General features: G+C 43.5%; 1 protein-coding gene and 1 pseudogene across 2 annotated transcripts in view; both read right to left on the bottom strand.

The window, feature by feature from the left end:
• The window catches only part of LOC147673695 (sodium/potassium-transporting ATPase subunit alpha-2), a 393,987-nt gene that overhangs the window by 226,696 nt on the left and 142,785 nt on the right, over positions 1 to 24,506 (bottom strand). The window lies entirely within an intron of this gene.
• LOC147673696 (large ribosomal subunit protein uL13 pseudogene) lies at positions 16,892 to 17,579 on the bottom strand (annotated as a pseudogene).

The raw sequence follows: 24,506 nt of genomic DNA, 5'->3' as shown, positions 1-24,506 counted from the left end.
CTATTTCTAGTTCTCATTCAACCTTGATGACTGACAAGAAGTCATCCAGATGGGAGCTACCAAATCTGATTGGCAACTAGCAGAGTTACACCGGGACCTATCCTTTCCACAGCGACCCTTAACATATAGCTTTGAACTAGTCAGAGTCATTCTAACAAATACAAAAATCTACATTTACCAAAACACAAATTGCAGTCAACTATGCCTGAAAGTATCAACCATGAAGAACTTCAACCACCCAAAAGCTTGGAGAATGAGAAACAGACATGAAAACCACTGTCCCCACCTATGGCTCTCACACCTGGCCCATGCAAGACCCAGATCATAGCCATTCAAACACCGCTTTGGCCCTGCGGTGTCTTCAAGATCTGTTGCATCTTCTACAAAGATGCAATGGTCAGAGCTCCACTCTACGTGATGGAAACGCTTAACTTCTCGGAGGCACACACAAGTAGGAAGAGAACTGCCAGACCCATAGTAAGGCAATTAAAATGGAGGCATTACTTCCATGAATGTGTCCCCACAGCATCACATGACGTCTATGGATGTTTCCCCATAACATCACATGACGTCTATGGATATGTGCCCACACATCACATGACGTCTATGGATGTGTCCCCACAACATCACATTACGTCTATGGATGTGTCCGCTCAACATCACATTACGTCTATGGATGTGTCCGCTCAACATCACATTACGTCTATGGATGTGTCCGCTCAACATCACATTACGTCTACGGATGTGTCCGCTCAACATCACATTACGTCTATGGATGTGTCCCCACAACATCACATGATGTCTATGAATGTGTCCCCAAAACATCACATGGATGTGTTCCCACAACATCACATGACGTCTATGGATGTGATAGTTGATCACACTTTTAATAGAATCCTAGCGTGTTTGAGATATTCCTGATTAGCCAGACCCATTTTGCATACTTTTTTTGGGTGTCACCATATGCAATGCAGTGGGGTTTCAGCTCTCTTCTCACATCAAATCCTGGAGCAAATTTTCTGTTCCTATGAAAGCTGATCCATTCTGCTGTTTGCACCGCTTTGCATCAGGTAGCATCCATAACTTTTCGCAAGTGCGAGGGATGACAGTCAGTAAATCTGGTCATAAATGTATACTCTATGGGGGAGATTGAGTAGGTTTTTGCACCGTGTTTGCATCACAAAACTGACGCAAAACGGCGCAAAATCTTTTTTTCCTAATTTACTATCCAGCGGTAAATATGTTTAGCACTGGAAATAACGTAAACGTAATGCGATTCGCATAACTTTGCATCATGGGGGCGTGCCAAGGGTGGTGCATGGACGTTCACATGCAACCACCCAAGGTTTCTCAAGCTAAACCCTATTTACTAAACACAGTAGATTGGGTTTAGTGTGAGAAAACTAGGCACAAGGAAGGAGATATGCTTTCATGTCTCCTTCCTTTTCCGACTTAGCTTGCGTGCTGCACTGAGCAGAACACATACAAAGTGAGAATAGCTTTCCCTCATATCTAGGCATAGTATTTTGTACTGGAAGGGTATCCGTCCAGTACAAAACCTATGCTGAACTCACACACACACACACCCTAGCGCTATAGCGCTAAGGTGTTGCTTGGCGCAAGGCAGCTGTAATCAGTGCTGGCGCAAGGGAAAGGGGGAGGAGAGAGCAATATCTTAAAAAATATGGCGCTCGCCTGCTCCTTCCCTGTCACGCTGCGCAGCGGCGAGGGAGGCTGCACTGCGTTGGGTGGAGATATGGTCAATCTCCCCCTACATATTCACGATGATTCAGTTCATATTAGCTGCATGCACTTTAAAAAATTTGCAAACGTCACCTCATTGAATGGTTGAAAAAATGGCTGCTTCTTAGGTCTACGGGTAACACTGGGACATTTAGGACATTTAGACATTCGACAGGCTGTAAGGATGGATTAATGGCTGTTTTATTTCTCTTCCCAAAGCATTCACTTAGGGGCTTTGGGGTACTGTCCTTGGTGAGAACGGGAAGCTGAAACATTCGAAAGAATGTGCTGAAAGCAAACGCCCTGGCTGCTCTGTGGGCAGGGAGCCTGCCCAGAAAGTGTTGAATTAGCTGGGAAACTCAATGCCCTCCTCTCCATCCTGCCCTTTGAGTCCACAACAGGCTGTCTTTGTTCTGCTTTGCTGTGTGATGCTGACGGATGGTGCCAGCAATGCTGGCTGCCGCCGATGCCCTGGTTCATGGGTTCCCGCAAGGCATTTCTGTGCCGCAAGTTATTTAACCCTCTGATGGGCTATTAAAAAGCTAACATGCATTGAACATCTTGTTGTGATTGAATTGATCAAAAAAACATGTAATATAGTTCTACAGTCAAAACACACGGTGGGTCGGTTGAAGAAAATGGTAGGGGGGCACTTCTGCAAACACAAGGATAAGATGGACTGAGCGCTGAAGCTTTTCGGACACTCACCCCAGTCACAGATCTGGGTTGAATCCATCATCGTCTACAGTTCAGACCCAGCCATATGCAAATCAGTCTTGACCCTATTCCTCATGGGAGTACTCCAGTCTGAACTGCCAAGCCAGGTCTTCCCTGTACTGGAAACAAGCACCCTGGGACCAGTTTCTGGGTTACACCCTTCATCAGCCAGGCTAGTTTGAATACAATGGCAAAGAGAGCAAGGGACCCACGTCTGCGCATACCCTGCCAACTTAGGGCAAACAAAGCAAACACAAGGAGATAATGGACGGAGCGCTGAAACTTTTCAGACACTCAACCCCAGTCACAGATCTGGGTTGAATCCATCATCGTTCTTTAGCTCAGTTTGCAACTACAGTTCAGACCCAGCCATATGCAAATCAGCCTTGACCCTGTGCCTCATGGGAACAGTCCAGTCCGAACTGCCGAGCCAGGTCTTCCCTGAACCGGAAACAAGCACCCTGCAGCAGAACTTAACACCACCACAGGGACTGTCATCAAAGAACATTAGAGTGAAAGATGCTGCAAACCTCACACTCGTATAGAGGTAGGAAAATGACAGAGAAGATGGGATTTGGGCCGAGAAAAGAGAGCTCATGAACGAAGGAGAAAAATGCAGAAAGACACCGTGAGAGCAGTCTGTTGCAAGGCATATTCTGTCTTGCCATGTACTTGGATCGGCTTGGAGGTCTCCCAGTGCTTATCATTAGCTTACCATGCTCTTCTTGCCACTCTCATTTACGTGCCTCTTATTCATTTCTCTCCATGTCAATCTTGTGTTTGTCCCTCCCATGGAGCAATGCCACCTTACCATGTGTACTTTTTTCAGATGTCTGTGCTCGAAGTCAGGGAAGTGTTTTTTTTCTTTTTGTGTAAGGACTCACAGAGAGTGGATGTTTTTTCGAGTCATCTCCCTCATGTACTTATCACCCACTTGTCCTGCTGCCTGTTCCAGTGTGGTTCACCCAGCCCCTTCCGCTTGTGTGCTTGTTCCATGTTGCACCCTACACCTACACCTGCGCTACCTGTGCTGCTTCTGTGTCTCAGACCCCCCCTTGTTGCTTCCTTGTCCTCTCTGTACACCCCGTGTTGCTTCCATATCCCCCACCGTCCCCAGTGTTTTGCTTCAGGCCGCTCATTTTTCTATGCTTTTACAATTTGTTTGTTTACCCATCCTACTCACATCGGTAAATAAAAACAATAAAAACAGCTGTCATTTTACAGGTCAGCATGCTTGGTGCTAAGCAAAGGTTTTTTTTTTTAGGTTTTACTTTAGCCATGCTGCACAGCATTAGTAATACTGTGCATCATGGCTAACAACCATTGGCAAAGCCAATAGTCTAGCCTGATTGGCTTTGCCAATGCTTAATAGCTTATATGATTAAAAGCGGCCAATGGAGAAATTGTGCATATCACCATAGCTCCTACATAACAGTAACCCATCTGGGATCTCTAGGCTGTAAAATCGATTGACAAAATATTATCCTGACATAATTTTTTCATCCAGAATATCCACTACTACAATATCATCAATATAGGAGTATACAAGTAAATATAGACTTAATATCACTAATTTCAGATCTAAGTAGTGTAATCAAATAGTTATCCTCAGGGTATAGAGATGAATGGCTGAGCTTTCAAGCCCTTTGTGATGACACATTACCTGATAATCTTAGTGAGGGGCAGGCTACTGTAAATACAGTGCAGACGGATCCCACAGTGACATTTGACCTGCAGAATGCAGAAAGTTCTATAAGGGCTATATCGAAATGGAAAGCCACAAGCCAGGATGGCATTCCTGCAATATTCACCTACATAACAAGAAAAAATGGTTTTAGTATATCTTACTCATGAGTAATGCAATTGGCAAAGGTACCTCTATCCCTGAATCCTGGAAGGGTGCTGACAGGTATGATCAAGCAGATCTATGACAGTTTCGACACCCAAGTCCCTCACACCACCCCGACACAACCGCACCCAACCACGCCGTACCGCAACAGATCCTGCTCAACTGGACCCAGCTCACCACAGATGGCATGCTCATGACCATGAAAAGCATCCACTCCGGAGTCCCCTCAGACCCTTGCCTGCACCACATCTTCCATAGAAATGCCACCTCCATCGCCCCTGACCTTCGCCTCACCATCTACTGCTCCATCTAAACCGCCACCTTCCACGACCCCTGGAAACATGCCGAGATCATCCCCTGTGGAAGAAGCCATCTGCCGACCTGACGGACTTCATGAACTTCAGACCAATCTCCCTGCTCCCCTTCCCAGCCAAGGTCATCGAGAAGGCCATCAACACCCAACTCTCAGAATTTATCCAAGCGAACCACATCCCGGACACCTCCCAATCCAGATTCTGAAGCAACCACACAACCGAAACAGCACTCGTCGCTGCCACCGACGACATCTGATCCCTCCTAGATCAGGGCAAAACCGCAACCCTCATCCATCTGGACCTCTTGGCCACCTTCAATGCCGTCTCCCTCCGCACCCTTATAGTGAGACCCCACAACGCCAGAATCTGTGACAAGGCCCTGGACTGGATCCACTCCTTCCTCACAGATAAAACACAGCAAGTCAGACTACCTCCGTTCCTCTCAGAAACCACAGAGATCAGCTGCGGAGTGCCCAAGGGCTCCTCCCTGAGCTCCATCTCTTCATAGTCTACATGTCCCCCATTGCAGCCATTGTCAGGAGCCACAGACTCAACATTGTCTCCTACGTTGACGACACCCATCTGATCCTCTGCCTCACCTATAAACCAGAACCAACTTCCACTGCGGGATGAAGGCAGCTGCACCTGGACAAAAGAAAGTTACCTCAAGCTCAACTCGGACAAAACCGAAGTACTCATCTTGGGACTCACCCTCTCAGCTTGGGATGACTCCTAGCGGCCTGCCACATTGGGAATCCCCCATTCCCCCGCGGTCCATGCATGAAACCTTGGCATCATACCTGACTCCTCGCTCACAATGGCCCACCGGATCAACGCTGTTTCCTCATCTTGTTTCCACACGCTCAACCTGCTTTGAAAGACATTTTGATGGATCCCCACTAAATCCAGAAAGACATTACCCACGCTTTCATCAGCACCAACAGCTATGCACTCTACTTAGGCATCACCCAAAATACCCAGGTATTCCTCAGGAAACTAAAGAACATTCATTTTTTCATTTCAAAACTTTATTCGATTCAATACAGAGAATCATAAAAGTAGAAGTACATTTACAAAACACAGTTAAAAATTCATTTTGAAAGACAGTTTTACAGTTTATGGCACTATAGAATTCATTGGCAGGTAAAGTCACATAACCATATTATTACATTCAGTTAATCATTTCTGGGTGGTACATAATTCATTGAGCTAGGGTGTTTTTAAGAGCAGGTAAAATAGGTAGTAGAGAAGATCACGATGCAGAAATATAAAGTGTACATATCAAGTGGTCTGATTCTTGGGGCAAAGTTTAGCCATACCGTTTCCTAATCAGGAGTGACACTCGTATAAAGTTCAACATTGCACAACAGACTGTAGGGGATGACAGAGATAGTAAGAAATCGTAACCCTCTTTATAATGGCGTAGTTGTTTTTCCTTGAGAATCGGTTTAATAAACCTGATTCTCGGGTCTTTATATAAGGAACAAAAAAGAACAAGATGCATTGTGTTTTGGCTATCTTTGTTATTACAGGTGCAAGGGGGGAGTTCCTCACACCAGCCCCTCTGTATGGGAAATGCAAAAAGAAAATGCAAAGTGTGTAGCCTAAATCTTGTCAAATAAAAGCGCCATTGTACATGATTTGTGAAGGTCAAATAAAACTGGTGCTGTAAGGCAGCCTTAGGGGCATAGGGGCTGTCCATGGAGTTTACAATTGAAGATTTCCAGTAATTCGCTTTAATTACATTTTTAATATCTCCCTGTATATTTTCAGGATTGTCAAAGGTATCACCCAAGCCTATTTTATGGAACATTTCGTTTACATAAGATAGCCAGGGGATTTGATTCATATTTGACAATTTTAGACAGTCCTGGAGGATGTCTTTAGTGAGCTGCAGATCCTCCGATAACCATATTTTGCCCCATAGCAATAAAGGCGAAAGACGAATAATGTCACTCACATAGCTTAAACCTAATTCATTGTGGGCGAATCTGTTTGGGGAGCCTGATGGGATGGCCAAGACACGTTTTAGGAATTTGTTTTCCATGATCTGTACCGTGTCGGGGCTATCTGTCCCCCAGACCCCTGCCCCGTAGGTAGCAATCGACAGACATTTAGCTTTATACAGAGTTTTTAAATGTATAATAGGTTTTTGGCCTAATTTGCCACAGAAGCGGAACAGTCCCTCTATTGAGCGACTAGCACTCTGGACTCGTGTCTTCATTAACGGTGCCCAACTTAGTTTGTGATTAAAAAGGTTTCCCAAGTAATTAAAATTTTCAACCTTGTCAATGACGGAGTTACTCACTACAAACTTTCTGCTCTTGGTGCTCTTGGGGCCCCAGACCATGATAAAGGACTTAGCAAAATTTACTTTAAGGTCTAGGTCCAACATAAATTTGTGAAAGGCATCAAGGCAGTGCTGCATACTGTTTGCTGTAAGTGTCATGAGTACCGTATCATCGGCATAGGAAAGCATTGGAATGCTTCTGCCATTGACTTTTGGAAAATCGTGACAGTGGTCCAACAAGTATTTTTCCAAGCCATTAGTATATACAAGGAATAAAAAAGGAGCTAATATGCATCCTTGTCGGACACCCTCGGTCGAGGGAATGGACTTGGTTTTCTCTCCCCCTGGCCCAAACCTTATGGCCACCGTAGTAGATTCATGAAGTCTGCGAAGAAGAGTGACCAGGGGTTCCTCGAAACCCATGACCTCCATCATTTGCCACAACTTACTACGACACACAGTGTCGAATGCACTTGAGAGGTCCATAAAAGCAAGATGGATTGAAGATTTTCTTGCCTTCGTGTATTTCCCAATAATTAGGGCCAGATTAAGGCACTGTTCAACAGTGCCTTTGCCTTTTCTGAATCCATATTGGGAATTCACAATGAGACCCACCGAGTCCGCCCATGATTCTAATCTTGCTAAAATAACCCTGCCCAAAATCTTGCATGATGCATCAATTAATGAAATTGGGCGATAGCATCGGGGGTCTGATCTATCGCCCTTCTTAAAAATTGGCACCACCACTGCCTCCTTCCATGATGCCGGAATATGGCTAGTGACAACTGCTTTAAAAACATTCAACAGCACAGGTGCCCAGACCTTGACGTTGTGCTTAAAAAAGTCCAAGGGTACTCGGTCGGGGCCAGGTGCTTTTAGTGGTGTGCCCTTTAATAACGCATCCTCCACTTCTTGCAGAGTCAATGATAAACTCAGGGAAAGGGAAGATTGGGAAACCACAGATGCCCTTACATTCAAAATGGTGCAGCCAGACAGGTCCTCAACATCCCCCGCTACAGCCACCTCACCGAACACCTTTGAGAATGCCACTGGCTCAAAGAATCAACAAAATAATCACGTTCAAGATCCTCACACATGCCTACAAAGCCCTCCATGACACAGGACCAGAATATCTGAACCACGCCTCTCAGTCCACGTACCTGCCAGATACCTCCACTCCACTCCGCCCTCCGTCCCATGGATCCACAAGACTAGAACCTGGAACACCCTGCCTCTCCACCTCAGGCAATCCTCGTTGCTGACCAAATACAGGAAGGATCTCAAGACCTGGACCCTCGACTGACCGCCAGCACCTGGACGGATCAGCAACCCCCATCACCGCCTTGAGACCCTCAAGGGTGAGTAGCAGCGCTTTACAAATACCTGATTGATTGACTGATCACATCCACGCGAAAGTTTGTTAGAACCTTGTTGTCCCTTCCCCCCAAGCACCCCTTCTTTACCGCTTGATTTTGAATTGGTTAGGAAATGCATCGCTGATAAAGCCAGGCTCAGGCCGATTCTGTTCTGGCGGAGGTTAAGAACAACCCCTGAACTTTTCAATTAGGATTTAATGAGGTTGTGCAGATTCCATAAAATCTAATGTTGCAAAAACATTAGAAAAATTATTCTTTCCTTAGGGTTTTCCAGCCATTGGGAGCAACCACTTCCCGAGCTAATTCCCTTGAAATAGCAAATCAAAAAAAAAAATATTGGCATTGGTTGGCACAGAAAGAGTCTGACAACATCTCCAGAGGTTCTCTGACTATGAATTCTGTGCTGTTCAAGTCCACCCCTCTAAAGAATAAATGGACTGCATAACCACCCCTCTTGATAGGAAGTTATATATACAGTTCGGGATTGGCTCTCTACCCCTTAACTTGTTTACTGCACCATGGTCCTTGCAATTTGAGCTCTCCTTGACTTGCCCAAGTTGTAAAAAGGGCAAAGGAAGTATGGCCTATGTGTTGTTCATCTGCTCGGCCTATGCCCTGTCTAGGAGGTGCTGGGTTCAGCCAGTTTGCCAAACTCTGGGTTCAAGAAACTGTTTTATGACTAGGAGGATTTTGCAATCTCATCCTAGGCCCCTATATGCATGTGCTATGGCAAAGGGTGTGGGCCAGATGTTGTTTGTTAGACACAAGGCACTAGCAGCTGTTTAGTGACTCTGTGCCGTACTGTTTTGCAGGCATAAAATAACCTATTCGATGTACTTATTTTCTTTAGTGCTATCTTAGGGGTGTTAACATGCCTAGCCACTTCGTAATAATTCTTAAGTGCTGTGCTTAAAATGTATGTAGCTGCTAATTTTGCACACTATGGTGCTAAAGCCTGTGAATTCCAGGAGAGTTTAATTGCTGCTTGAAATGATCTGTGTTGCAAATTGTTTTATATCCTCAGGAATATTTATTGCATTTTACTGTATGTCTTTCTACATCAGGAGCAAGTGTTGAAACGATTCTATGTACCTGTTTTATGACATGTATTTTTTAGTGCTTTTTGCTTTTACCTTTTGTGATGTTTTAGGGATATATCTTTTCTGAAATAAACCTATTATATTTGAGTTGATTGAGCAGGACACATCCACTTTTAACTGCTGTCCTTCAGCTAGTCAGAGAGGGCTAGATACAGTGCTTAATTTAAGCTTAAAGTTCTAGGCCCATCAGCACTCATTTTTGTGACTAGAACGTGCTTTTCATCAACAGTCTTTGATCCAGAGCAATACAGAGAAAAACACAAAAGAAGGAGAGACGGAAGAGAAAAACAGCGAGAAAGGGAGAAAAGCAAGAATGAAAAAGGAGCTGCAAAAGTGAGCTAAAGCGTCAGGGAGTGTATGGTTTTGGATGAAAGAGCCATGAGGTGAAATTAAGACTGCACAGCCTTAGTATATGGCAATCCCAACATTTGTCAGCTGTAGGATTCTGAGAAAAACTTTAGGCATGGCACTTATTATTTCACAAATTATGCCCTGGCTGGATTCAACAAATCATAAACAAATGCAACAAGCCATTTTCGAAAAGATGTTTGTCTTCTCAGTTTTGTAGTAGAAGAACAAATCCCCAAGAGGTAGAGGCTGAGACAAAAACAGAAGCAAAGAAAGTATATACTGCTCCTGACTCCTATGGACACCTCTGCAAGGGAAGGACTCGAGTCAATTGAAAATAATAGGGAAATATTCCCTAAGTCAAACCAATCTTCCAGAAATATTAATAGGATGTGGTCCAATGCTATATCCCTTTGTGTGGGGAAACAGTAACACGAGCTGGGCGGATAACATGATTCTTCCCAAACAGTCTATGATGCAATTTCGTGTCACTTAATGCACTTGTGTTAGAATATATATAAGAATATCAACAAGTTGCATGTTTCTCAAACAACGGGCCTGATTCTGATGCGATTAGGAAAGCATTACCACCTAGGGCCTGATTTTGATGCGGTTAGGAAGGCCTCCTGAGGGCATTTGCTCCTTCCAAATTGGATCAGGAACATGTATTTCCGACCGAGTGCCCAATTATTATGCAGTTAGGAACATATGTTCCCATTGAAGTCAATGGGAGTCCAACCAAATCGTATCGGAAAGCATCCGGATGCAGCGTACTCCGTCAGTCGGACACTCCCGATTCGATTGGGTCGGAAATCATTTCCAAACCGATTTGGTCGGGAAGCTTTCCAACCTGCATCAGAATCAGGCCAATTGGGTAGACCAACCCTGTACCTGTTTTAAGCACGAAGGTGATAGGAAGAGCAGACCAATGTAACCACATTTTTATTGATACATTTTAACAGAATTGGGCAAAATTATCAAAAACGTCATTTAATAAAAAAAGTGGTTAGGTTTTCTTCAGAATTTTGGGGAATTTTTAGAATCAGCTTACTCCAATTTCCATTTCTAGGTTGGTGGAGGGAAGGTGGTCTAGGGCATAGTTTGTTGGTTTAGAATCCAGTGGTGTACGTCCTAAAATGTGATTCAACATCATACCAGAAATCAAGTGCGTCTGAGAAAATCACATTACCACAATCTCCCTAAAACTGTAAATATGTTCCCTTTAATGGACATGTATGTGTTTTGTAAACTGTGACGGTGACATTTCAAAAATCTACTTTATAGTTTTTTTTAAATCTTTGTAGCATATCCCCTTCCTATTCCAACCTTGTTCGAGCTGCACCTTGTATACCTTATTCAAATCTATGTAAAGTACATCATGTTTGAGATGCTCTGCAGCAATTACATGTTCTCTGTAAAGCTCTACACTGCTACACTGCTCCTTGAGGATAGGTTTGCACTAAGTAAAAAATAATAATGAAATAAATAGTGAAGAATACATGTTTTCAACTCAATTAAAGAAATCACCAGATGGGTCAATCAATAAAATATTATCTGTGAAATGTGTTAAAGAGAAGGCTTTTTTAATCCCATCATTGATGTCTGCAAGTTTTTTCTTTCTGTTGTTTACTGGAATGCACTATTTATAGTTAGGATCAAATACTTGCTGATTAGAATGACTCTAAACATCTTTCTTTGATGGGGAAATTTCAATTAATGTAAATTTGAAATGAACAATAAATTGGTCATGTTATTTGAATGTTAATGGTGTCTGTTTTAAGACCACCATGCCTGTGATCAAATTTTAATAAAGAAATGTTTTTTTAAATCCTGCCTGTTTTCCTTAAATGGACCAGTGCTGCATTAAAAAGAAACGTTAATATTTTTTTTTAAGTTTGTTTGAACGTCGGCAGTAGTCCACCTACTTGCTAATAAACTTTTTTTAAATTCACAAATTGGATGGAGGGACCTTTCACTTTTGCGAATGTGTTACCACCCCAAAACCTGGAGTCGTTCTCATTCATGATCAGATAGAGTGAGAGACACCTATCTTAGCAAAGACAGAAAAGCACCCATTACAATTTTTCGTTGACCTCTAGGCGGATGCCTGTAACTTCTCAGAATCTGCTGGTGAGATGCGTGCGAGGCTGGGTCAGAGTTTAGTCATTTGTGGTCCAGTCGGACTGTGATCTGAATATTCTGGGTCCATGTCGGTTCGATTGGACCACATATTGCTGATCAGGTTAAGCAGTATTTTTGGGGTGGCTCAGGGGACATGCAATAAGAGGAGGATCAAAACACTTCTGGGCAGACAACAGAACAACTATTGGGCTTTGAAAAAGCACTAACATAGGTCTGGTGGGAGAATTTTCTAGTGTGTTGTTCCTTATCCCCCTGGCTCCTGGACCTATTAGGTATCTATAGGGAGTAACTCTTGTATATATTTGTCATCCTAGGTAAGGGCAAGCAGAAAATGTCAGTGGCTTAGTCGCTGAAAACAGGGAAAAAAATGATTTCGACTCCAAAGTCTGGCAAGCTCATAAGGTAGACATTCCTAAAAGCTGTAAACCTTCTTGTTACTTAGGGGGTCATTAGGATGGCGGGTGTACTTCGACCGCCTGCCATCCTATTGTGAAATGGGACCGCCCGCCATAAGGCCCCGTGGGGGCTATTAGGATGCGCCTGCCACCGTGGCGGGCGCATCCTGCATTCCTGTCATTGTGGGGGGGTGCACTCAGCACCGCCCGCCACAATGCCAGGAAGGCATGTCATGCACTTCCATGCACAACATGGCAGGCACTGGCAATGCCGCCATGCAAAGGCATGTTTCCGCCCCATCCTAATACGACTGGCAGTGCCTAACAGATACCGCCACCATATTAAACTCTTTCCCGCCCGGTCGACTTGGAGGAAAATCGGCGGATGGTGTTTCCGTCCGCCGTGGTTCCCCCCCGCCATGCAGGCGGTGGCAATCCGCCCGAGATGCGAATGGGCCCCTTAGTGTTTATTCTTGGTTTTTTCCATCCACTAGGCACATAGAATGTGAGCAACATCTCCTTTGGATGACCGGAGAGAGACAGGGAGATGGAAGTTCAGATTTTCAGCATTCGGTCCCACATCACCGGGACATGACTTCATCACTACATAGAGAACGTGCCATCTGTTCTAAAGAGGATGGCTCTATGAGCTGCCCGAAAGGATGGTGGGGATGGTCTGCGGGGATGATGGAAATTGAAATCCCTCTTGTATTTCTGGAATGAAATGAAAACAATGGGGATTAGTTTTCGTGACTATCATGGAAAATTGTTTGATGAGCCATGAGCAGCTGTTGTTCTCTGGATGGGGCAAATTAATAAGAAGTCGACAGATAAAGAAGCGGTGACAGGGCAGGATAATGAGGCAAATTGCCATAGGAATGATAAATGTCTAATGACAAAGACAATGCGGAAGTAATGTTCAAGCGAGCAGGAAGGAGACAGTCGACGCAAATGGGCGGGCACTAATCCTTTTTGAATTGGCACCTTGCCCAATGTACCCAATCACACTGGAATGGATCCAGCCCGCAGTGTTCCCAAGCTAAATCTGGACACTGTGTACGCTGGCACTGCGCACTGGTAATAGCAGTGTTGCCTTTCCTATTAAATTTAGGCCCTGAGTAAAAGGTTGGCAGAAGGGTTACTCCATCACAAACATGACGGATGTTCTGGCTTTTACTAGGGCTGCATATCCTGCTGTACGTATAATAAGGGGGACCAATAACTGGCACGTTTGTGACAGATGAAGCCATCTGCCAAACTCTAGATCAGGACTTTAGTCTAAAGTAAGACAAATCATTTACAGTAATGTTCCTAAGATAGGAAAAAGATGCTAATCAGTGGTATGCTGGAAAAGCACTCTATAGACTCTACATTTCAAGCCCTTCTAAGAAGAACCAGGTGTGCATTGCCAGAGAAGTATAACCACCTTACGTATGTACGATTACTATACAGAGGGTTGGTGCCAGACAGCAATAAGTGCTTTGGTGCGTCAGAACCATATAGAAGACAAACTCACAATCAACTCATCAATACAAGAAACAATCAAACTGTGTTGACCAGGGTGCACTCTGGAGCCAGTACAAATTGTAAAGAACTAAACCATGTTACTGAGTATCGATTACTGAAGAAGAGTCTGCGTTTACTTCTACTTACCTTTCGGGGCCATTGGTTGAGGCATATTTTGCATAAAAAAATCCTTGAAGCTCTGTTGCTGCCGATGCCTCATTTTACAGCACTTCATGGGCACTTCTACAACAAGCACTATGTCAAGCACATTATCAAAACCCCAAGCACCTTAATCTGAGAATAGAACTATTAATCCAAAACTACAGCTTTCGCGAGGCCCACTGCCCCCTTGATTTTGCTACAAAAAGCAGTCAGTTTGCTAAACCCTCGCTTCTTTTCCACTGTTTGCTACTACTTGTAGGAAACACATTTGCACGTGTAGTGATTTTATTATGTGATGCCAGTTTTCCACATTGTGATTTAAATATGTTCTGTGCAAATCTGTAGCACAGATGTTGCAGTAAAAATGTAATTCAAATTGGTGTGATTGCCACAGGCTGTTTAAGATCTGTAGGTTGGTGTTAGCCAGGATAAAGATATATGTATGATATACAGAGGATTTCAGCCAGCCAGCTACATCCATTTGTCAGCTATTGTGCCAGGCACATTTTTCTTCAATCAACTGGAGCCCATCATGGGGAAATGAGTTAGCCCACTTCAACAAACGCTATTTTCACTATGAGTGAAAGCATTCTGCTCTCTCACACAAAGTACATGCACACAGAAAGTAGTCCCTTAAGTGTCAAGGACTACAATGGCAGTGTGTGCTATTTGAGAACAAAATATATTTTTACTTTTAGATTTTTTAAATCTTAGTTAATGAGGGCTGCTGGTGGAGTTTTGTCCAGCGGACTCTCTTACAGATGTCCATAAGATACTTTACTAAATGCAGTCTGCGTGCTGGGCTGCTGGTGGAGTTTTGTCCAGCGGACTCTCTTACAGATGTCCATAAAATACTTACGAAATGCAGTCTGCGTGCCGGGCTGCTGGTGAAGTTTTGTCCAGCAGACTCTCTTACAGATGTCCATAAAATACTTACGAAATGCAGTCTGGGTGCCGGGCTGCTGGTGGAGTTTTGTCCAGCGGACTCTCTTACAGATGTCCATAAAGTACTTTACTAAATGTAGTCTGCGTGCTGGGCTGCTGGTGGAGTTTTGTCCTGCAGACTCTCTTACAGATGTCCATAAAATACTTTACGAAATGCAGTCTGCGTGCTGGGCTGCTGGTGGAGTTTTGTCCTGCAGACTCTCTTACAGATGTCCATAAAATACTTTACGAAATGCAGTCTGCGTGCCGGGCTGCTGGTGGAGTTTTGTCCTGCAGACTCTCTTACAGATGTCCATAAAATACTTTACGAAATGCAGTCTGCGTGCTGGGCTGCTGGTGGAGTTTTGTCCTGCAGACTCTCTTACAGATGTCCATAAAATACTTTACGAAATGCAGTCTGCGTGCTGGGCTGCTGGTGGAGTTTTGTCCTGCAGACTCTCTTACAGATGTCCATAAAATACTTCACGAAATGAAGTCTGCGTGCTGGGCTGCTGGTGGAGTTTTGTCCAGCGGACTCTCTTACAGATGTCCATAAAATACTTTACTAAATGTAGTCTGCGTACTGGGCTGCTGGTGGAGTTTTGTCCTGCAGACTCTCTTACAGATGTCCATAAAATACTTACGAAATGCAGTCTGCGTGCTGTGCTGCTGGTGGAGTTTTGTCCAGCGGACTCTCTTACAGATGTCCATAAAATACTTTACTAAATGCAGTCTGCGTGCTGGGCTGCTGGCGGAGTTTTGTCCTGCAGACTCTCTTACAGATGTCCATAAAATACTTTATTAAATGCAGTCTGCGTGCTGGACTGCTGGTGGAGTTTTGTCCAGTGGTCTCTTTTACAGATGTCCATAAAGTATTTTACGAAATGTCTGCGTGCTGGTGGAGTTTTGTCCAGCAGACTCTTTTACAGATGTCCATAAAGTACTTTACTAAATGTAGTCCTGCCTGCTGGACTGCTGCTGGAGTTTTATCCAGCAGACAATGTCCGCAAAATACTTTACTAAATGTAGTCTGCGTGCTGGACTGCTGCTGGAGATGTGTCCAGCAGACTCTCTTACAGATGTCCACAAAATATTTTACTAAGTGTAGTCTGCGTGCTGTACTGCTGCTGGAGTTTTGTCAAGCGGACTCTCTTACAGATGTCCACAAAATATTTTACTAAATGTAGTCTCTTACAGATGTCCCCCAAATACTTTACTAAATGTAGTCCTGCCTGCTGGACTGCTGCTGGAGTTTTATCCAGCAGACAATGTCAGCAAAATACTTTACTAAATGTAGTCTGCGTGCTGGACTGCTGCTGGAGATGTGTCCAGCAGACTCTCTTACAGATGTCCCCAAAATATTTTACTAAATGTAGTCTGCGTGCTGGCTGCTGCTGGAGTTTTGTTCAGCGGACGATGTTCACAAAATACTTTACTAAATGTAGTCTGCGTGCTGGACTGCTGCTGGAGATGTGTCCAGCAGACTCTCTTACAGATGTCCACAAAATATTTTACTAAGTGTAGTCTGCGTGCTGGACTGCTGCTGGAGTTTTGTCCAGCGGACTCTCTTACAGATGTCCACAAAATAGTTTACTAAATGTAGTCTCTTACAGATGTCCCCCAAATACTTAACTAAATGGAGTCCTGGCTGCTGGGCTGCTGCTGGAGTTTTGTCCAGTGGACTCTCTTAAATATGTCCACCAAATACTTTACTAAATGTAGTCTGCGTGCTGGGCTGCTGGAGTTTTTTCCAGTGTACTCTCTTACAGATGTTAACCAAATACTTTCCTGAATGTAGCTATACACCAACCGCACCTTTGTACCCAATAGCTATCAACTGTTCAAGAAGCCTTGTCTGTCATATTAGTAAATTGTTTTCAGTGGCGGGAAAAAATGACACTCGCAATTGAGACATTTTTGCGACGCATGTGCAAATTTAATAGGTTTAAGTCCATTGTAAAAAGGAAAAAAAGATTTATGGATGAGCCCCATTGTGCATAACACCGCCATCTGACCACAAAAGTCTTTTTTATTTTTTTTCCATTTTTTAAATATTTATTTTTGCAGTCTGAAAGCGAGGCTCCTACACAAGGATTCCATAGTGCTTCAAAACATCTGTGTACTTTGGGATCTTGCTTTCGACGTTCTTCTCCGCGTGTTTCTTCAGTTTCATCATAGTCTTCTTTTTCTCGTAATGCCTTTTGGCTTTTTCTTTACGCTTCTCTTCCAAAGTAGCGGTGATTGCTTGGTACTTCCAGCCGACCTCGTGAGCAAGGCGGCCCAGGGTTGCATACTTGCGTGTTGGTTTCAAACGGACAATCTTCAGGGCTGCTGGGACCACCATACGCTTTTGCTTATCGTATGGAGGAGGGATGCCATCAAAGACCTTCAGCCTTTCCAAGGCAGCCTGGCCATGCTTTGTCTTGTGAGGCCGTATACCTCGGAATGTCCTCCAGAAGATGCAACCAGGGGCTCTGAAGTGGTATGGGCCACGAGATGGGTTGGTTTTCATTCTCTTTCGTAAGAAACCAAGGTACTTCAGTTTCTTTCGGTAGAAGTTGCCAGAGATGTTGATGCCCTTGCATCTTACAACAACCACTTTACGACCAAGCAACGCCTGCTTAGCTACTATGGCTAAAAGTCGTACAAGGAGATGCCCTCGGCCATCAATGGTTAGAACCTTTAGGTCCGCCATGGCTGCCTGCGGGCTGGGAAAGAGCCTGACCACAAAAGTCTTATCCAGTGGACCCTAAATTGGCAAACACATTTCATCCCATTTCATGCTTTTTCTTTGCCAGAGTACATTTTACCTTATACCAGAATGTCTAAACTTGTAGCAATCATATGTTTTGATAGTTATTATTGTGTTAGTTAAATCTGTCTGTTGCCTTTTCCACTGCCTTTGCATGGTGTAGGGACTACCGAGATGTTTTGACAAATGTTGAAGAGGATGCGGTGTCTCTTTCTGGGACCTTCAGTGGAGTCTTGGGTGCAGATGCCGATTGGAGCACAATGTAGAATAAAACTGAAGACATGAAATTGTGCATAGATGGGCCCTGAAGTAACTTTAGGAAAATCCTTATGTCTCCTTCCAAAATGATGCTTGAGCTGGGGATTTCTAAACTGGCTTCAGATCAGCATCTCTAAAGGACTCTTGCTTCTTCCGCCGACATACCAACAGTTGGAGTTTGATGCTACGGCAGCACGGCTGCCAGCTTTACACAACGGATCCATACTTTGCTACAGGCCTGATTCACAAACAACCTCCGCAGTCCTGGCGAAGCCTGGGCAGCCATGAAGGAGTCTCAGTCCTTGTGGCGAAACGTCCGCACTGCAGTTTCTCATTGCGGAGAGCTCATTGTGAATCGAGCCCTCAGCGTCTTTGCCATTGAAGGATTTCTATTACTGCCCGACACAACAAACAGCGTATGGATTGATGCCTCAATGGGTACATTTGCCATGAGATGTGAACCAATTGGTCTTCTTAATCAAACTGTTGTATGTAAAACTCCAGATTAAATGCTGATTGACATGTAGTAGGTCTACTTGCCGATCACGTATATTGCCCCAGGGCATCTTGACGCAACGCTTGGTGTAAGGTTTGATTATACTTTTGTAAGAATATCAGGTATCTTGTACTTTCTAAATGTTGGGTGGTTTTCCTGAAGACAGTGACACAGAATGGTTCCCACAGCACACCAAGACATGCAACTGTGGGCCTCACTGCCTCAAGGGCATGAGAGTGCTCTGCAGTGAACAAGAGCAAGCAGGGAGAAAGTGTTTTATTACTTGAAACAGCAACAAAAGAATACATTAAGGGAAAGAGTGGGAAGGGAGGTCAGCAGGAAGGGGAGTTGAATGGAAGGGGGAACACTGTGGCATATGCTGGCACTTCCTAGACTTTTATGTATTGGGACATTTTGTATCCTTCTGAATTGTGCACTGTTCTTCCCTGTGGCAGGGTGTGTTCATCCTCGCAAAGGGACGCAGATTTTTTTTTCTACTGAGTGAAACATGATCCAACTTGTGAACTGCAATCAATCAACAAATCGAAGTTACTTTCAGTGTTTACAAGTTGTGCTCTTACCCCTTTGCTCAAGATTACCTTCTCAGATTTAGTTTAGATGTTGCACATGAAACTAAGACATCTATACATTTTTTACCCTGTTACCCTTTTTTGGGGGAATATTAAAAAACTACTGGACAGATTACCACCAAATCAAAAAAATTGGTTTAGATTAGGACCACGTGCTAGTCCATATTTAGTTCTTCTACCATGCATCACAAATTGTGATCTCCTCCTTGACAAACCAAGACCATTTTAACATTCCTCCCTGAAGTAGCCAGGGTGCTGTACAGATAAGACCTCACAGGCAGTTTCAGCTATGCCTGCATTAGCCATTCCAGCCAGATCCCTTCCTGGTCCTAAAAGACTGACCAAAATAAGTCTTACAACTCTGAAGCTCAGCTTGAATATCTGCCACAAATGAGCTGAAACCAAGCAGGGCATCTCGATTGAGTGTGGATCAATACACGTCCTGTGGTCATCCATGAGCTATGTCTTTTGCGGTGTTCTAACAGCTGTCTAGAGACCCTAGGACTCTTGACCAGTTTGTGCCTGTCTTTTGTGAAATGCCAGGGGGAAGGTCTGAGACAAGAAACGTTACCAACTTTGCCTCCACATCTAGTTAAATTCTCTTTGAGCCACTGGGCCACATTCATTAGTGCGTTGTGAAAATCTCTGCTTCCAGCACAGTGTGATGACTGACCAGCAACTGGAGGGTGAAAGTTGCTGTTAAGCACTAGGATGGGGACAGTCAGAGTAATCTGGAGGAGGATTTGCTGCTGTAATCTTACCAGGAAGAAGGAAAGGCTGTACAGCTAGCGCGCAAAGAAGAGCTGACCTCAACCGGAGGTCAATGACCAAGCTCCAGCAGACTGAAGCCTGCCTGAAGATCCATTTTAGGAACCCTTTGAGTTTCGATGGCATCTTTGCATTATTCACTGTTATTGTGAGAGTTTGTATCAAGCAATTTCCTCCACAGGAGTTTCTCAGTTTGATAATTAGTATTACTGTTTGGTTGGCTAAAGCTTGACACCTTGGTACTGGAATTCTAGTACCATCTACGCAGACCTCACAGTTCCAAGGTATTTTTGTTTAACGACAAGAGGGTAACCTGTCACTAAATCCTAGTTACTAATTGACAATATGAACTGGTAGATCAGATTCTATGATGATACACACTGTGCATGGCTCTCTTCAGGCCCAGAGAGGGACTAGGCTACCTACACCATTTAATTTAACTTGCAGGCCAGTCCTGCTGGAAGGCCACTAGAGCTGCTTAAACCGGCTGAAACATGTCGACGAGTATGCAGAGGTGTGTGGGACTACTAATAATCCCTGTCACCACAACTAATAATCCTTGTCACCACCATCCTATTCTTCCTTTTAATCCTGGCCGGTTAATCCATGAATAAGGCATAGTAGCGGATATACCCGAGCAAATTTTAGGTATCACATCCTACACATTGAATTTTTTGTTCCCTTTAATTTTATGTTTGTATAGTCTTCCCCTTCCCCAGGAGTTGGTCTGTGCAGGGGTGTCAGTTAGCAAGCCCTATGTTGAAGCATGCCACAACATGTGGGTGAGGGCAGTTTTTTCACATCTAGCACATGCCACTTAAACTTAATAAGTGTGATATTTAATATTACTACCTCTCTTTTGTGTGTATAGGAGTAGGAGAGTACCTGGAGGGAGCAAGGTCTAGTGGGGCTCTTGGAGAGTTGATCCTTGTGAGTGAGGTGTGACATGACTGGTCAAGTTGGGACCACTGCTACAGACGAAGTCAGCCACCCCTGTATGCCAGATGGGGACCACCATGAAATCTTTGTGCAGAACCAGTCAACTAACTCTGCCATCACCATTGTGCACAACTAGTCTGTGACCTCCTAATGGCAGGTTTGTCCACCATGAAGTAACAGGCGTCACCCTTGTGCAGAGCCAGTTTGTGACCTCCGTGCACCAGGAGTGAACCACTGTGAGAGCTGGGCCATTGCCCTGGATCATCACACCCTGGCTGCTGTTATCAACACTTACTCATGGTGAGGAGATGTAGAGGTGGATGTTCAACACCATCATAGTCCTTCTGGAGACTAAAAGAGGCCTGATGCATCATCGATTAAAGGCCATCAGAGGTCGCGAACCCTCAGTATCGGGAGACCAGAGCATGCAGAGATGTGCTCAAGTCGTCCCACACTTGCCAGCTGCCACTGGGTCGGGTTAGACTGTTCGAGGACAGCATGCTGTAGGGATTTATACGAACGTAATGGTTAGATGTGTTGAAGTTGACTTAGACTTTGTCGAGTGGGGACTAGCATTGGATACATCTTGAAGTCACTGCCAGTATTGAATGGGAAATAACCACCCTTCTCAGAAAGTAATGAAGGGACTCAGAAATACCTTCCAGGATGACACTAGTGCACCAACCATAGGAGACTGTGGGCCCGATTCACAAAGGTAGACTGAGATGAAAGTCAAACTTTACGCTTTCGGTATTCACAAAGGGCATTTACGAGTAGTAAAGTTAAACTTTTGTCTCAGTTTAACCTAAATTTTGGTCTCAGTTAGACTTAAGACCCAACCTAAAGTTAAACTGAGACAAAAGTCTAACTTTACGACTTTCGGTATTCACAAAGGGCATTTACGAGTAGTAAAGTTAGACTTTTGTCTAAGTTTAACGTCCGTTTTGGTTTCAGACCAAAACTTACATTAAACTGAGACAAAAGTCAAACTTTAGTACTCGTAAATGCCCTTTGTGAATATCAAAAGTCTTAAAGTTAGACTTTCGTCTCAGTTTACCTTTGTGAATCGGGTCCTCTGTTAATTATTTAGTGTGATTCTGCTATGATTTGTACGCTTATATTAAAACAGTACATGTAGCTGACTAAACCATCACTTCATTGTGGTTACTGTTTGTGCCTTGAGACTTGCGCCTGTGTATGCCTGACATCTGCTCAACTCACGCTACCACTGAGAGTTCAGTGCTGAAAGGGGTTGTACTTGGCACAGTTACCCAGGACCCATATTAGTCCAGGTCCGCGACATCAGGAGTAAAAAGTTGCATCCCCCATGGTTGGGCCCAGTGAACCCTGGTAAAGCTGGCTGAATGTCCAGTAAAGTGTATCTGCAGAGGCAAATGCACTTTATCATTGCTGGTAATACCCACTTAGAGGAACAAATTATTAGGTCTAGGATCAGGTGATGTTGGTCTTATGTGGTCTGCTCGAGTGTTTAGAAGACTGAAATATATTATTTTATTTACTTCTTCTTGGAGAAGACAGCAGCATTTGTGCTCCTAGAGGTAAAGAAAGCAAAGCTTTTTGTTTCTTTAGCCGATTGGGTAGAAATTCGTCAAAATCCTAGTTTCTTGTAAGTCACAAACCTACTTTTACAGCAACACTCTTGTAGAAAGTCTTCCAATATGTTCTCAGGTTGGCATGGTTTCAGGGCTTGTACTGATGACAGAAGATGGAATAGGTCATTCATAGCTAACTTGCTGTTTGTGTTATACAAAATGGAGCAAAAACCTTTTATTTTCTCCAGTCCATATTATTAAATGATTTTGTATCAGGGTAAAAGTGAAGAAAATGAATTGGTAACCATTGTTTAAAGTATATAACGTTTGCTGCATATGAATCATTTTAAATGTGCAATTCAGATGCCAACAAAGACGAATCTGTAAACATAATTGTTTTAAACATAAAGAAAACTAATTTTGCACTTTGTTTTTCAAAAATTATAAATGGAAGCAATGATTTTACTACGATATGTGTTTGCATTTTCACTATTTTTTTTTTTTTTAAAAACCAGCAAAAATAGGGTGAAATTAGTTTGCTTGATTTTTTGCTAAGGTGCAAAACTAAAGTTGACACCAAATGACGTTTGTTCCATTCACTACTACACAATTAGCATAAATAGTGCAAATGAATTTGACCTCTGATTTTCAGCAGAGCACAGCAAACATGGCCCTGTGCCTCATTTTGGTTCTGTGGTACTTTTTGTCTTTGGATATCCATTTAGCTGCTGAAGGCTGCCAGGGAAACGTGAATCCCACAGTTTGCACATTTTGCAAATGCCTGACAGAGGGGAAAACTGAAGGCAGAGAAAAGTTCCAAAGAGCTCGGAGGACAAAATGTTTATTTGCCCCCTGCATAGATCACTAGATGTTGAAATAACACAAGTACATTACACAAGGACCCTTGTTGTCTGCCCCCTCCTGGGCCTTATTTACCCAGTCTGCCTTTGTTCTGTAACCAAAAACAACACAGGATGTGGGGCATGCCCACACACCAGCTGTCAAAAGAATATTTTAATTCCTGAAAAGTGTCATACGTTTTTCTTAGCTTAACTCATATGCAGGCCTTGATGTAGAATGTGCAATCTGCTGAATTTACTCACGCTGAATCTTAGTTTAATGTTTGGATGGTTCCTGTGACTTTTTAGGTCTTGCCAAAAACTGTTCATGTGCTGTCTGTTGCAAGACATATTGTTATCTTACAATGGGCTCAGAGCCCACCCATTGCTTGCGATTGGTTGGCTTCATTGTCACTCTAATTTGCTTGCTTCTTATTCAATACCTTGTGTGGGCTTTACTTCCTCTTCATGAGTTTGTCCATCCTCTAGAGAATGGGCACATTACTACTTGTGTCTTTCCACTGAAGATTTTGTAAGCACTTTTTTTTTTCTTTTTAGTCAAGCACTCTACCAGAGTGCATGTGTTTCTCTGGCTCTCTCTTTCTTCAGTGGTCCATTTTACTGTGTTTCTTTCTTGTCCCTTGCCAATCATCACCTGTTGCAGCATTGCTCCAAGTTTACAGTTATGATCCACTGGAGCTCTGTTACTTTAACTTTAAAGTTTGCTCCTATATACTTCGGCCACGCTCCACCCCCAATTTGATTTTGTCACCCAACCCTATGTTGCTTTCCCTCACCTTGCTTCCTCCATTGCTTCCATTCCTCCGCCAGCTTTTTAGTTAAATATACAACTGGCATCAGATTAAAAAAAGAAAAAATAACAGCTACATCCTACAAAATGTTGCGGTCAGCGACATAAAAGCTTTTTTTTAACTTCTTTAGGCATCCTAAAAAACAGTCCTAAAAAACAAAGGTGAGACCTATTAGCTTTGCCAATGTGTTGTTTTCCAGCATGGTGTGATAGGCATAAGCACTGCCTAGCACAGTAACATTTAAGATTTGTAGTCTCCTGTGCTGACATTAGCAACACATGCACTGGCAAAATCAATTGATCTGGCTTTCATTTGGAGTCATGGTTAAACAGTGAAAGAAAAGCCAGCTGCAATGAAGAATACTAAACAAAAACTAGTTGCTCTCTTTATGTGAAGCACCTATGAGATACAGAGTTTAATCTAAAATAGGTCGCCGTGGGTTGAAATGCAAGCATTCGATAGGAGGCAGAATGATGCATCAACCTGACAGTAGGTGAGGGTGAGTGACAATTACTCTTGTCAGAGCAAAAGCCCACTTTAGGCCTATTTTAAAGAATAAGTAATAGCTGGTCTTGCAGGTCAAAAATGACCTAAGAACTGTATATATCAAAACAATAGACATCATACTATTCA

Source organism: Lissotriton vulgaris, chromosome 12 (genome assembly GCF_964263255.1).
Source record: "Lissotriton vulgaris chromosome 12, aLisVul1.2, whole genome shotgun sequence".
Classification (NCBI taxonomy): domain Eukaryota; kingdom Metazoa; phylum Chordata; class Amphibia; order Caudata; family Salamandridae; genus Lissotriton; species Lissotriton vulgaris.
Note: the sequence above shows the minus strand (reverse complement) of the source record. Positions and strands in the feature narration are given on the sequence as shown.